Below are 14,252 nucleotides of genomic sequence, written 5' to 3'. Positions count from 1 at the left end.
GAGGACTCAAAGTGATACCAACACAAAAATGATAAACACTCGGTGATAGATGCCCCAAATACCCTGAAAACACTCAGGTGACAGATACTCCAAATACCCTTACTTTAATCATTACATATTCTATGCACGTAACAACACTCATATGTATCCCATAGATATGTACATTATTATATATCAATAAAAGGGAAAAAAATCTCCCTGCCTGATCCCATTGTTCCCCAACTCATTTTCAAAACCATAGCCAGAATTATATTTCTAAATAATGTCAATCTGATATCAGCAACATTGCAACTTAAGCTACTCACATGTGCAAATAAAATGTAGCTTCTTTATTTTCTTTAATCTTCATGGGTCCTCATCCAACAGAATAGTGGAAGAGAGTATAAAGCAGTTAAACCTGACAATAGAGGGCACTTTCATTTCCTCTGTTTTTTTAATACTGAAATATTCAGTCTCCATAGAGACTGTCAAAAATTGCCAATGCCAACTATATTGCAAGTTGTCACGGCCAGGTATTGGGAAAAGTTTTCAATTAGCAATAATCGCTCCTGGATAAACTCATTGGCAACGATACTGTCACTGCATGAAGCTCATTTCTTCTATTTTTAAGTCTTTTTTCAGTTGTTCTAACTTCCCCGGAATTTTGTCGTAACTCACAGACTTCCTCTCTCTCATCCTTTCATCAACGATATCAATCCTATACCCTCTGGGAAACTTTATCCCACACATTGAAAAGATGAGGTTCCCCTAGGTGATGATTTCTCAATAGTACTTCCCTATTCAATCATCAATCCACTAAATATACTTCGTTTTGTGTGTAAAACTTGGCTTATTTGGAAATACCCAAGTCAAGACTGTTCCCTGTCATGCAAGTTATGTAACTGATGCCTGGGTACTTTGTGACCCGGTGAACCCAGTAAATTAGCCCTTTAAAGATTCCAAAATCCTACCCAGGATAGCAATGAGATGGCCTCCAAGAATTCTGAACAAGAACGTTAAGATTATCCTGCGAATACTAGATTTTTTTTTTTTTTGAGACGGAGTCTCGCTCTGTCGTGAATACTAGATATTTTTTGGTGTTGCAGATTTTTGCTTTTTTCTGAAAAAAGTAATAGGCTTATTGTAAGATGAATCCTATATTTGAAAATCAACATGCATGGAGGCATAATAGCTATTAGTTTTGCCCATCTGCCACTCTTTCTCCGCTTTTCCTTCCGTGAACAGGCACCACCAACTTCACAACAGGGTTTTATGGGACTCATCTTGGAGTCTCATCTCTTCCTGGACACAGCAATTGGTTCAGGGATGGACGCATGAACCAAAAAGAACTACTGGGAATCTTCCCAAAATGTGTCTGCCAGGCTGCCAAAAGAAGAAGGATCTCTTATTTCTCGAGTCACTAAATCAACGGCTGCCTGCCAGACATGTCACCCTCTCCCTCACCTCCTCCACAAGGAAGAGAGTCAGGCTGCCATGGAAGAGAATGGAGCTGGCTTCACAAGGAGGCAGAGATGAGACAGACAAATAGAGAGCCCAGACATCATTCAGGTTCTCAGTTCCAGTTGTCACTAAAGCCAGTGAGACATTTTAATCTGGTTCCATTTGTCAGTACATTTCCTTTTGTTGTTTAAGCTAAAGTGGGCTTCTATCACCACAACCAAGAGTCTTAACAATTCAGGATGAAAGTGAGGATACACAAAATCAGAACCTTGGTAATACTAGTGTTTGTTTCTTTGGATAAACAAGCAAATGCTGCAAAAGAACTCTAGAACTTCTTCCCATTCACCACAAAATGTAAAGAGATACTTTCACTTTCTTATGAAGTCTCTCATTCACCTGTCATTATCTGATACCCGCACAATATCAAAGACTTGCAGTGTCTTTCTTACATTGTTCCTATTATTACATATTCAAAAAAATCTTGTTTTAACTTTTCTTAGTACATTATCATATCAGTACCTTTGCTTTTAAAACCAAACTTTAAGAAATGATTAACAATTTCTAATGCAAGACACCAGTTTCTCTCATTCCCAGGAGAAGAATAAGATGAATGCCTCATAATAGGATTTAGAGAGAAAGAAAAAACAGCTTTCCTTAGGCTGTTTCGACACATTGACCTGAGAGATCGCGCCGCCTGATCTCAGCAGGGAAGAGCTTGAGGAAGGCAGGAGATGGGCTAGGAAACAAGGGAGACAAACGAGGTGCATTTGCGAAGACCCCCACCATGGGTTCTCCTTGCACAGTTTCTTCAGTTGATTTGGAATGCTACAAATTTCTGGAACACCAGACACACCCAGGTTCCAGTGCAAGTACAAAAACATATCCCACGCCAAATCCAAATTATTTTTGTATCATCTACCATTTGAGATTATGCCCTGTTCTTCCCCTTTCCCTCAGAGCAGATAAGCAAGAATCAACTGTGTAGTTATTAACTAAGAAAAAGAAAATGGGATTAATGGGTTGACGGGAGATGCTGCAGGGTCACAATGGACGACTGAGTAGAAGACTGTTTGGTATCACATCCCCAGCTCAATCAGTGGCTTATGCAAGAGACTGAGTAACTGCTTACCTCAATTTTACTGCTAGGTGAGAACAACATGTCCTTCCTCCTTCCTAGCATGCTGTGAAAACTAAAGAGATAACATCTTAAAATACTTAAATACTTGGAAAAAATGATAGCATAGAAACGTGATATTACCACCACAATCCAAGGTAGCATATATTTTCTTCATACACAGGAAATACACAAAAATTTTCCATAACAGACCCCCCAAAATTTGAAAAGCCAAGGAATTCCTACTTGCTTTGTGAGTAAATCTCTTATCAAGAGCTTTAGAGAATGTAAAATTTAACCCTCTGCTATGTGCACTTATTTGATTTCAATAAATGTTACACATATTCAAGTGAGAAGAATATTTGATCAAACACTTTAACCAAGGATTAAAACGAAGTCTTTATAAATTATATATGAACGTTCCCTTAGGTTTGGAGGAAATAAGTATAATTTCAGGCTTTTTTTTATTCTAACTTTATTTTGGAATTTCAAAGTCACTGATACCTTTAAAAGATATATATTTTTTAAAACTTATCTAAAAGGCAAATATGACATGGTCCTTACTACAAAAGATGAAGGACTTTACTGGCTTGTAGATTTGTACATAAGAAATTGAAATTTTAACTTCTAAACTACAAGTTCAGATCTATTAATCACAATTGCAAAGTTCCAGGAAGAATTTTATGCAAAGTGCTGTAGATACCTAAATACGGATTAGGTCAGAATTAAATCTATTTCAAGTTAAGTGCCAACTCTAATCACTTGTTAGTCATTTCTGGAACCCTGTATTTAAAAAATTCTGAGGTCACATCTAGTTTTAGCAATACAGAATACTGTGATCAATTGACAATGTCTGCCACAGGCTCAGAAATGGGACATGGTGAGCATGGTGACATCAATGCATTGTATGTGCCGTCTCTGGGGTATAAAGCAATTGTCCCTTAATATAGTAACACTTTCATTGTTAGTGATTACTGTCTAACTCAGAAGTTATTTGAATTAGTCACTGTTCTCCAAAAAAAAAAACAAAACCAATATATAGGATGGAAGGAGAGAGAGAGAGAGATTTATTTTAAGGAATTAGCTCACACAATTCTGAGGGCTGGCAAGTTGAAAATTTAGAGGGGAGCCTAGCAGGCTGGAGACCCAGAGAAAAGCTGATGTTGTAGTTTAAGTCCAAAGGCAGTCTGGAGGCAGAATCCCTTCTCCCCCAGGGGAACCTCAGTCTTTTCTCTTAAGGTCTTCAACTGATTGGATGAGGCCCCCCCACCTCATGGAGAGAAATCTGCCTTACTCAGAGTCCACTCATTTAAATGTTAATCACATCTTTAAAAAAATCTTCACAGCAACATCCAGACTCCTGTTTAACACAAATCTGGGTACCATGGCCTACCCATGTTGACATAAAAACTTAAACATCACAGCATTAAGAGTTATTTCTTGGCCAGGCGCAGTGGCTCATGCCTGTAATCCTAACACTTTGGGAGGCTGAGGTGGGCAGATCACCTGAGGTCAGGAGTTCGAGACCAGCCTGGCCAACATGGCAAAACCCCATCTCTACTAAAAATACAAAAATTAGCCTGGCATGGTGGTGGGCACCTGTAATCTCAGCTACTCGGGAGGCTGAGGTAGGAGAACCACTTGAACCCAGGAGGTGGAGTTTACAGTGAGCCGAGATCATGCCATTGCACTCCAGCCTGGGCTACAAGAGCAAAAACTCTGTCTCAAAAAGAAAAAAAAAGAGTTGTTTCTTTGTTGACAATGTACTAAGTGCAGATCTCATGTTCTTGACATTGCCCAAACAGAATCATCTCACTATTTCTCACGATGATCCTCTGATGAGTGTATTATTATCCACTCTTCATAGATAAGCAAAGCAAGCCAAGATGTTAAGCAACTTTTCCAAGGCCAAGAACTAATCAGTTGAGAGAAGTCTTGCTAAAATAATGCTGTTTCAATGTTTCTCCAACCTCACTGTTTTAAATAGCATTTCTCTACATATCTACATAGCCTACATATATATATAAAAAAATATATATATATATATACACATATATATATAATTTTTTTTTTTTTTGGAGACAGGGTCTCACTCTGTCACACAGGCTGGAGTGCAGCGGTGTGATCACAGCTCACTGAAGCCTCAACCTCCTGGGTTCAGGCTATCCTCCCATCTCAGCCCCCCAAGCAGCTGGGACCAGAGGCATGTACCACGACACCTGGCTAATAATTTTTTTATTATTATTTTTGGTAGAGAAAGAGTCCCCCTATGTTGTCCAGGCTGGTCTTGTCCTGGGCGCAAATGATCCTCCCATCTAAGCCTCCCAAAGTGCTAGGTTTACAGGTGGGAGCCACCGTGCCCGACCCTCTACATAACCTCTCCAAAACCTCCCTAATTGCTTTACTCTCCCTCTGCATATGAATATACATAGGTCTATTCCATTTCATACTGTACTTAAACAACATGGGTGTTTTCCTACTAAAACCTGATTGCACCCAATTTCTTAAACGCTGCCTCTGCTTCCCCATCTCTCACTCTCCTTCTGTCACAGGATTCAAAACTCAGAAGTGATGGCTGAAGATGAAAGCTCAGATTCTCTCCTCAGTTGCACTTCTGTGCTCTCTCGTACCACTTGGCACTACGGACACCCCTTACCCCTTGAGACACTCTCTCTCCCCTCCATGGCTGCCAGGAAAGTCCTGCACACTCCTTCTCTGTTTGTGACCATTTTCTGTTTCCTCCAATGGAGCCATTCTTAATCTTGGCTTTCTATGCACCTGGAATGTCTCTGCATCCTCTACTCCAGGGCCCAGCAAGCTTTCTGTAAAGGACCAAATGGTAAGCACTTTAGCCTTTGCAGGTCATAGGGTCTCTGCTACAAGTGCTCTCCTCTATTTTATCTCAAATGTATCTGACCACAGACAATACTAAAAGGATGGGTGTGACTGTGTTTCGATAAAAGTTTATTTATTGGCACTAAACTTGAATTCCATATAATTTTTATGTGTCACAAAATATTATTCTTTTAAAACAATTTCTCCATGATTTAAAGGCCATTCTTAGCTCGCAGGCCATATTAAAACAGATAATGTACTGGGCAGTAGATTGCCAACACCTACATTATAAACCCTAAATCATCTTTAAAATCTAGGTCAAATTCGACCTCCTCCCTAGAGCCTTCTGTAAGTACTCTAGGGTAAAGTGACATCTTCTGCCTCTAAGTAAACACATCTGATAACTCTCATTATTACCTGTTTCATATTCTCTATTGTCCCCTGACCTCTAAAACAAGGTTAGGTCGGGGCGCGCAGTGGCTCACGCCTGTAATCCCAGCACTTTGGGAGGCCAAGGCAGGCGGATTGCTTGAGATCAGGAGTTCGAGACCAGCCTGGCCAATATGGTGAAACCCTGTCTCTGCTAAAAATACAAAAAAAAATTAGCTAGGCATGGTGGTGGTTGCCTGTAATCCCAGCTACTCGGGAGGCTGAGGCAGGAGAATTGCTTGAACCCAAGAGGTGAAGGTTGCAGTGAGCTAGGATGGTGCCACTGCACTGTAGCCCAGGTGACAGAATGAGACTCCTCTCAAAATAAAAATAAAATAAAATTGAAATAAAAAATAAAACAAGGTTAAATATTTTACTGATTTTACACTTTTCACACATACAAATCCTCTCTCTCTTAGATTGCAAAAACCCTTAAGAACAGAAAAAATGTACATTTATATATCCTTCATGGTGCCTTGCAGATTGTAAGTCTTCAATAAATTCTGGTTTGTAATACAATGTTAATATTAAAAATACATATAAATATATATGTAAATACATATAAATATGTGTGTGTGTGTATATATTTTTTTTTTCTTATTTTTTTTGAGACAGAGTCTCACTCTTGCCCAGGCTGGAGTGCAGTGGCACAATCTCAGCTCACTGCAACCTCTATCTCCCGGGTTCAAGCGATTCTCATGCCTCAGCCTCACAAATAGCTCATATTACAGGTGTGTATACCGGCTAATTTTTGTAGTTTTGGTAGAGACGGTATTTCGCTATGTTGGCCAGGCTGGTCTCAAACTCCTGGCCTCAAGTGATCCTCCCGCCTCGGCCTCCCAAAGTGCCGGGATTACAGGTGTGAACCACTACACCAAAACACATATATTTTAAAAGACGATGTTGTCCAAATAAACTTCTCTCTTGCACAATACATTGAGTGAATGGAGGTCTAAATGCCTGCTTTATATCAGGTACTGATAAAAGCTTTTATATACATTAATACATTATTTCAATTAACTGTCGTGACAGTCCAGTGATGTAGGTAGCATTATCTCCATTTTACCAAAGAGGAAACTGAGGCTCCAAGGCAATTGAATTGCCCATGTCACCGAGATCTTCTAACTTTGAACTCCACACTTCTACATTTGCTTCAGTTCAGAAGAAAGAATTAAAAAGACTTTTTTCTAATACTCTTAATTATTATCATCCCTTTAGGAAGCATATGGCCATGGATGAAGAGGATGAAAGCAAGTGTAAAGTTCAAAAATCCTCAAGGAGCTTATTTTACCCAGGCTCCTCTACCCGAAATCATGTCCATCCTTGACCTCGCAATCCCATCTATCTCCAGTTGCTGATTCCAGCTCAGTGCTACCCACTTCACTCTGCTCTGCTAAATACTAATTGGTCTTCCCATCTCAAATCATGCCTCCTTCCCATTCATTCTTCACTCTGTTATCAGAATGACCCTTCTAAAACACAAATTTGTTCATATTACTTTGCTGCTTAAGCCCTGCAAAGATGTCCTTTTGCCCGTAGAAGGAGTCTATACCACTTGAAACGGTACATAAAGCTCTCCACATCTGCCAGGCGCAGTGGCTCATGCCTGTAATCCCAGCACTTTGGGAGGCTGAGGCGGCAGGATCACCTGAAGTCAGGAGTTCGAGACCAGCCTGGCCAACATGGAGAAACCCTGTCTCTACTAAAAATACAAAAAATTAGCTGGACGTGGTAGCACATGCCTGTAATCCCAGCTACTCTGAAGGCTGAGACAGGAGAATCACTTGAACCCTGGAGACAGAGGTTGCAGTGAGCCAAGATCATGCCACTGCACTCCAGTGATGGTTACAGAGCAAGACTCTGTCTCAAAAAACAAAAAAAATTCTCCATGTCTGGACCCTACCTGACCCCCACCTCACCTGACCCCTCATGTGCCTTCATGCTCGGTGCTCCTAGTTCTCACAGTTGCTCCATCAGGCCATAGACACTGTACTCAACCACTGCCCTCATGTCTGTTCTCTTCAGTAAATGGGAAGACAAAGGGAGACCTGGGTATGAGTGGCAGCAAGAGCACCATGACAAAGGCACAGGGTCCCATGCCTTGGAGCCCTTGGCTTAGAATTCTCTTCTCCTTCTTCTTTACCTGGCTAATCTTCACTCTGCAAGGCTCATCTTTTGAATAAATTAATGAAGACTTCCTCTTCTCTTCTGACCATAACACCATCCTCTGATAGACATTTCTGCCTTTATATTATTTTACCAATCCACATCCATCTCTTTTACCTTGTTTTACAAAGAAATCTTCTACCTCTACACATTTAGTCACCTGATTACTAATCTGCTCTCCCAATGTATATGCTGCTGCTGAAGGGGTTGTTAGTGTTTCCTTCATCTGCCCACTGTTTATGATCCAAGGTAACCAGATGGAGCACATCAAAACTTCTAGAAGAAAAATTCTGTATTGACCAGGTGGGGTTGCTCACACCTGTAATCCTAGCACTTTGGGAGGCCGAGGCGGGTGGATCACTTGAGGTCAGGAGTTCAAGACCAGCCTACCCAACATGACGAAGCCCCATCTTTACTGAAAAATACAAAAATTAGCCAGGCGTGGTGGTGCATGCCTCTAATCTCAGCTACTCAGGAGACTGAGGCAGAAGAATGTTTGAACCCAGGAGGCAGAGGTTGCAGTGAGCCAAGAACGTGCCACTGCACTCTAGCCTGGACAACAGACAAGACTCTGTAAAAACAAACAAACAAACAAAAACATCTCTGTATTTACATCTCCTACAGACAACATGACCAGTCTGCCTCTCAAATGAGTATATTCTTTACTCAGAATACTCCCTTATGATTTCCCCACAACCCCCAACACCACCAACAATTCAATATTCTTCCAGGACCTTAGGGGCCCAAGTCATTCAAGTGGACCACCACCTGTAGTAGACACAGAGGCACTACCGAATCTCCTTTCAAGAAAGGATTTGCTGCCCAGCTATAGGGGTGTTATCAGCAGAATGACTACAGGTATCAGCTCCTCCAGGAGAGAACCCATTTGACTGAGGTCAGGCCCTTCCCATGGCAGCCCACATGTGCTGACTAAGAAAGGTAGGGATGTAAAGACTCAGTCATTTGGGCTGAACATGGGACAACTCTGGTGGGTAGTGCTCACTCCAGAGCTCCCTGCTGGGTTGGCCAAGACTTAATGGGGTCTGTATTGCACAGTCATGCATCGCTTAAAGACGGGGATACATCCTGAGAAATACATCAAGTCATCAGGCTATTTCATTGTTATGCAAACATCACAGAGCAGGAGTCCCCAATCTCAGGGGCCATAGATCAGTACCAGTTCGTGGCCTGTTAGGAACCAGGCCACATGGCAGGTGGTGAGCGGCAGACAGGCGAGCATTACCGCCAGAGCTTCACCTCCTGTCAGACCAGCAGCAGCATTAGACTCTCATAGGAGCAGGAACCCTATTGTGAACTGCACATGCAAGGGATCTAGGTTGCATGTTCCTTATGAGAATCTAACTAATGCCTGATGATCTAAGGTGGAACAGTTTCATCCCAGTACCATCTTCCCCACCATCTGTGGAAAAATTGTCTTCTACAAAACAGGTCCCTGGTGCCAAAAAGGTTGGGTTCCACTGTCATAGAGTGTACATACACAAACCTAGATGGTATAGCCTATTGCTCCTAGGCTACAAACCTGTATGGCATGTTACTGTACTGAATACTGTAGGCAGTTATAAGACAATAGTAAGTATGTCTGTATCTAAACATAAAAGAGGTACAGACTGGGTACAGTGGATCACATCTATAATCCCAACACTTTGGGAGGCTGAGACAGAAGGATTGCTTGAGCACAGGAGTCTGAGACCAGCCTGAACAACATAGTGAGACCCTGTCTCTACTTTAGAAGAAAAGAAAAGGTACAGTAAAAAATATAGTATAAAAAAGATAAAAAATAGTACACCTGTATAGGGCACTTACCATGAATGGAACTTGCAGGACTAGAAGTTGGTCTGGTTGAATCAGTGATCGGTGAGTGAATGTGAAGGCCTAGGACTTTACTATACACTACTGTAGATTTTATAAACACTGGACACTCAGGCTACACTAATTTTTTTTCTTTTTTTTTTTTTTTTTGAGACGGAGTCTCGCCCTGTCACCCAGGCTGGAGCACAGTGGCGTGAGCTCGGCTCACTGCAACCTCCACCTCCCGGATTCAAGCAATTCTGTGCCTCAGCCTCCCAAGTAGCTGGGATTACAAATGCCCACCACCATGCCTGGCTAATTTTTTGTATTTTTAGTAGAGATGGGATTCCACCATCTTGGCCAGGCTGGTCTCGAACTCCTGACCTCATGATCCACCCCCCGCCCCCTCGGCCTCCCAAAGTGCTGGGATTACAGGCATCAGCCACCATGCCCAGCCTACACTAAATTTATTTTAAAATATTTTCTTTCTTCAATAATAAATTAACCTTAGCTTACCATAACTTTTTCACTTTATAAACTTTTTAACTTCCTGACTCTTTTGTAATAACACTTAGCTTAAAACAGAAACACATTGCATAGCTGTAAAAAATATTTTTTTCTTTATAGCTTTATTCTATAACCTTTTTTCTATTTAAAACTTTTTTCTTTTTACTTTTTAAATTTTTTGTTAAAAACTAAGACACTGGTCATGTGTGGTGGCTCATGCCTGTAATCTCAGCACTTTGGGAGGCTGAGGCAGGTAGACCACTTGAGGCCAGGAGTTCAAGACCAGCCTGGCCAACATAGGGAAACCCCATCTCTACTAAAAATACAAAAAATTAGCTGGGCGTGGTGGTGCATGCCTGTTATCCCAGCTACTTGGGAGGCTAAGGCACGAGAATCACTTGAACCCTGGAGGCAGAGGTTGCAGTGAGCTGAGATCGCACCACTGCACTTCAGCCTGGGCAATAGAGTAAGACTCTGTCTCAAAAATTTAAAAATAAGACACAAACACACACATTAGCCTAGGCCTACATAGGGCCAGGATTGTCAATATCACTGTCTTCCACCTCCACATCTTGTCCCACTGGAAGATCTTCAGGACAGTAACACCAGTGGAGCTGTCATCTCCTATAATGGCAACGCCTTCTTCTGGAATACCTCCTGAAAGACCAGTCAGAGGCTGTTTTATAGTTAACTATTTTTTTTTTTAGTAAGTCGAAGGAGTACACTCTAAAATAATAATAAAAAACATAATATAGTAAATATATAAACCAGTAACATAGTCATTTATTTATGATTATCAAGTATTTTATGTACTGTACATAATTTTGTGTGCTATACTTTTACGTGCCTGGCAGAGCAGTAGGTTTGTTTATATCAGCATCAGCACAAACACATGAGTAATGCGTTACTCTACGACCTTGGAATGGCTACAGCGTCACTAGGTAATAGGACTTTTTAGCTTCATTATAACCTTACGGGACCACCATTGCATATGCAGTCCAATGTTAACCAAAATGTCATTATGCAGGGCATAACTGTAGTTTGACCTCTTCCTCTGCCCGTTTCTGGTTTTTTCCACTTTTCTTTCTCAAGTGTGAATTCCTGATAAACCTCTTGCACATCTCAGTGGCTGTTTCCAGAAACCCTGAGCTGCAACAGCACTTCATCAAAAGGTGGCATGATAAGCATGGCCACTGGTTCTAAAGTCCCAGAAAAAAAAAAAAAAAAAACATGCGTCTGAGTGGAAGAGACCATTTGGCTCTCTTTCTGATATATACACCACTCATCCCTGCCAAAAGTGACACGATCTCTTCAGATTACAGAGATCAATAGCCAGTAAGCCTTCTTTCTTTAGTCAATCAATCCGCTGCACAATGCATTGTTATCACTCCCAACTACACCTACGTGGCCAAGACTTCTGCGACAATTCCCCACCCCCACCCTCTGCAAGTACGCCCATGCTCTACCTAATTTAGGGCGTACTTGCAGAGTGACGAGCCAGAACAGGGATCAGTGATCTTCCTCCCCATTCAGAAGGTTTCTACAAGTGTGTTAGGCAGATCCATCCTGCAAACTCAGAGAAAATTTAAAAAAATAAAAATAAAAATAAAATTCTCATTAGTTTGCATTTCAGGATTCATGCTGACAATTTCCCATTTTCCTATTCTGACCCACAGCGCCTCACTGGGACGTGATACTTGCATCCATTTCCTAGGGCTGCCATAACAAAGGAGCACAGAGACCTGGCGCTATGGCTCATGCCTGTAATCCCAGCACATTGGGAGGCCAAAGTGGGCTGATGGCTTGAGCCCAGGAGTTCAAGACCAGTCTGGGTAACGTAGTGAGACCCCATCTCTACAAAAAATAAAAATAAAAAATTAGCCAGACATGGTGGCATGTACTGGTAGTCCCAGCTACTCAGGAGGCTGAAGCAGGAGGATCAAGCCTGGGAGGTCAACAGTGTGGTGAGCCATAATGGCACCACTGCACTCCAGTCTGGGTGACAGAGTAAGACCCTGTTTCAAAAAATAATAATTATAAGCAACACAAACTAGGTCACTTATACAACAGACATGTATTCTTTCACAGTTCTGGAGGCTAGACAGCCACATGTGTGGGTCTGCAGGGACATGCTTTCTACGAAGGCTCTAGGGGAGAATCTTCTTTGGCCTCTTCCTAATTTCTGGTGGTTACCAGCAAACCATGGTATTCCTTGGCTTACAGTTGTAGCATTATCAGTTATCAAGTGGCCACCTCCTGTGTGTGTGTGTGGCAGAGGTGGATGCATACACCTCATCACACGATATTCTCTCTATGTGTGTCTAAGGTCTCTTTTCCTCAAAAGGACACCAGTCATATTAGATTTAGGGCTGACTGTCCTCCAGTATGATCTCTGGGTTTTTGGTTTTGGTTTTTTTTCATATTTTTTAGAGACAGGTTCTCACTATGTTGTCCAGACTAGTCTTGGACTCCTGAGCTTAAGCAATCCTCCCACCTCAGCCTCACAAAGTGCTAGGATTACAGGTGTGAGCCACTGTGCCTGGCCTCCAATATGATCTCATCTTAGCTTGATTACATCTTCACAGCCTCATTTCCAAGTAAGGTCACAGTCACAGGTACCAGAAGTTAAAAATTAAACATACTTTATTCCCCCTGTCTGGAAACTGCCAATGAACATAACTTTTTGAGGGACACAAATTCAACCGACAACAATACTACATTAGCACAACCATGAAATTCTGTATTGGATGCAATTCTCATATTTGCTATTTCCTGATACCATTAATAGGAGACTTCAGGAACTACACACATACATATGTGCATGCACAAACACACACACACACACACACACACTTTGGCCTCCACCCAAAAGACTGACCAGTTAGGCCTAGAATGAGGGAGGGGCCGATTTTAGAACAATTCTAACCTTAGCTTTGTCAATACTACCAGCCTTGTACACTGAAATGGTATAGTACCTGAAGTTTAAGAATCACGCCCATGACATTTTGCTGAAATTTATCACGCTTGTAGTTACAATCCATTAAATCTACTTATCTGACCTTGATAAAACTAAGCCAAGGCCGAGCGTGGTGGCTCATGCCTGTAATCCCAGCACTTTGGGAGGCTGAGGCGGGCTGATCACAAAGTCAAAAGTTCGAGACCATCCTGGCCAACTTGGTGAAACCCCTTCTCTACTAAAAATACAAAAATTAGCCAGGCATGGTGGTGGGTGCCTGTAATCCCAGCTGCTCAGGAGGCTGAGGCAGGAGAATCGCTTGAACCGGGAGGTGGAGGTTGCAGTGAGCCGAGATCACGCCACTGCACTCCAGCCTGGCAACAGAGCAAGACTCCATCTCAAAAAAAAAGAAAAAAGAAAAAACTTTACTAAACTTCACTAAAGCTTGTATTCGATTTGTTTTTCTAGTAGAGTGATGGATTTCCACTGATCATATTCATTTTCCTGGTTGACCTGGATCAGGGGTGTCATGTCAGCCCATAGAATAAAGTTGACTGCCCCGTATGTGACCTCACCTGCTCCATCCTCTTACTGACTGAGCTATTTGTCATAAATTAAGTTGTGTTCTCCTTAAGGTTACATGCAAAACTGACTTTCATTTGAAAGCACTTTCAGTGTATAATACAAGTGACATATTTCCTTTAAAGGACATCACTGTGAACATTATTAACAAGAGCTGTTTTTTGAAGCATTCCCCAGTGGTCTGTCAGGTCACTGAGTTTTCACATGCCGATCTAAAATTCAATCAAGCCATGACACGTTTCATTTTACAGAAGAAACTAGCCAGGACGGGTGGAGTGGTTCATGCCTGTAAACCCAGCACTTTGGAAGGTCAAAGCCAGAGAATCACTTGAGCCCAGGAGTTCAAGACCAGCCTAGGCAACAACTACTCCTTTCTAAGAAATTTACTTCAGAGAGTTTGCTTTCCTCTGTAAA

The 14,252-nt window shown here is 41.7% G+C and overlaps 1 non-coding gene across 1 annotated transcript; it reads right to left on the bottom strand.

The window, feature by feature from the left end:
- Positions 1 to 452: 452 nt before the first annotated feature.
- On the bottom strand, positions 453 to 591 carry LOC129012047 (U4 spliceosomal RNA). The gene has a single exon (XR_008493542.1). It is a non-coding gene; the product is annotated as a U4 spliceosomal RNA (small nuclear RNA).
- Between the last annotated feature and the right edge of the window lie 13,661 nt (positions 592 to 14,252).

The sequence above is a fragment of the Pongo pygmaeus genome, chromosome 14, assembly GCF_028885625.2.
Source record: "Pongo pygmaeus isolate AG05252 chromosome 14, NHGRI_mPonPyg2-v2.0_pri, whole genome shotgun sequence".
NCBI classification, from domain to species: domain Eukaryota; kingdom Metazoa; phylum Chordata; class Mammalia; order Primates; family Hominidae; genus Pongo; species Pongo pygmaeus.
This window is presented reverse-complemented; position numbering and strand designations above follow the sequence as displayed.